Source organism: Cynoglossus semilaevis, chromosome 11 (assembly GCF_000523025.1).
Source record: "Cynoglossus semilaevis isolate Cse_v1.0 chromosome 11, Cse_v1.0, whole genome shotgun sequence".
Classification (NCBI taxonomy): domain Eukaryota; kingdom Metazoa; phylum Chordata; class Actinopteri; order Pleuronectiformes; family Cynoglossidae; genus Cynoglossus; species Cynoglossus semilaevis.
Genome location: NC_024317.1, coordinates 20,300,193 through 20,302,288, shown reverse-complemented (window position 1 = coordinate 20,302,288; position 2,096 = coordinate 20,300,193).

Sequence of the window (2,096 nt, the reverse complement as noted above, 5' to 3'; positions counted from 1 at the left end):
AGTGTTAGGCGAGGAATGAGAGGAAGGAGAATTAGGAGATATAGGTGAGAAAGATGAGGAACAGTTGTGTGAATTGTAAGTGGACAGCTATTTGTCTTTAAGCGTCAACCTTCTGAGTGAGTGGATGAGAGAGCCCTCTGCAGACTGACTCCAGGAAACAAACATTAATTATTTTCTATTCGTCTATAAACTTACATCGTCTGTAAACTATGGCATTTTCGACCTGCACACATTAAATTTTGAGTAAACTTACCATTACCATCCATATCATAATATTCACTTACTTTCTCTGAATACCAGCACTACTTTTACAGCTTTTTTAGGTGCACCAAAACAAAATTGAGGTGCACCCAAATTTTTCATTGTGTCGCCAATGAGTTCACTTTCCTTTCCTTCCTTCCACATGCATGTAAGTACATCTCTGTACATGTGACATAAAAATTCTTGTCTTTGTTTGAGGCACAATTACATATAAAAAGAAAAAGTGTTTAAAGTGCTTCATTAAGTTGAAGTTAAACATTTTTCTTCATGAGAAGAATTTCTGATTTGAATTTGGTGAATGACAACTCCTGCAATGTTTCATGAAACATCAACATGCAATGCATCATTATTTGATTATCATTTTCAGAGTGGTTTAAAGTGTTTTTTCAGGCTTGTTTTTTTTTTTTTAAGTTTTGATACAAAATCTTGTCAACACGCTATTGGGACGTATAGGGCCTCTAACTCCTATAATCCCACTGCTTCTGGGAGAAACCACTGACGTCACGCCCAGTGACCTTCGCAACCCTTCAATTCGGGTTTCAGACAAAAATTCATTGTCTCTATTTGGGATTCTCTGTGCGTGGCCTTGGGCGAAAAGAGAAGCCTGCTCATCTTAGAATAAGAAGAAGAACCAACTCTCTCTTGTGTTCACAGTTTCCCACAGTGATAAGTGCATTTGTAGCGTCTTTTCCTTAATTGAGTTATAACCAGTAATTAAGTTACGTAAGTAACGACAACTGCAGCTAAAGCAGTTATTTAAAAATTGTATGCAACCGGATTCCTTTTAAACTTCATTGTGTGAACCGGCACATTAGCTTTTCCACCCGAGGCGGACCTTCGGGCCGAAAGAACTCTCTGCATCGAGTGGAACCAGACGGACGCCCCAACTCTGGCGAGGACCCAAGAAGGGCGGACTCTCTCTCTCTCTCTGTCTTTCTCTTACACAACCACAGACGCATACACACGCACACTATTGTGTGTTGTTTTCTTAATCATTATTTATGTATCAACTACGTTCATTAACGTGATGCCTAGAAATGCACCATTACCTGTCATAGAGGAGAGAGGAGGTGAATTGGAGGAGGGGAAGACGAGCTCAAGTAGAGGTAAAGAGGAGCTGAAGAGGTCGTGAGAGAGAAGGTGCTTTGAGCAAGCAAATCCCGAGACCTTTCATATATGGTAAACGTGTGGGTTGCGATCTGTATAAATTCTCACATAGAAATGGAGTCGTGGGGCCCCTTTGGTGGGGTCAGCATGGCTAACTGTGGTCTTTAGCACCAGAGCCTGGAGATCTGACCTGGGTCACAGATTCGATGGGTTGTGCAGCTGCCCTTGGTTTATTAAGGATGAGCTGCTGTTGATGGAATGCTTTTAATTTAACATAACTAAATGACAACATGTACAACCCAGTTATACTGCTTTAACACAGAAGAGGCAAAAACCAGAAAGTCCTGATCTGCAAAGACTGATTAATGCCCCAGGCACTGTGAGAATGGTTCTGCATAAAGTATATTCTCCACATCTGTTTTAACTGTAATTAGGAAGATGTCTGTGTTTTTTTGGGTTTTTTTTTTAAAACGTTTCACCTCTCATCCAAGAGGCTTCTTCAATTGTGACTGACAACAAGGAAGTTCTGGTATTTAGCCTCAAAGAGGCTACATACCCGTAAAGAGTGTCGTTGCAGAAAGGAGGTGTGGTGAAACACACCATATTCTAAGAAGGGTGAAATGTAAGATTATAGTCTATAGAATGTAAGCTCTCACAAGATAGAGGCGCTTTGGCCCAGAGGCAATGTGTCTGTCATTGGTGTGGAATCCCACGGTTCCCCTCCTGGA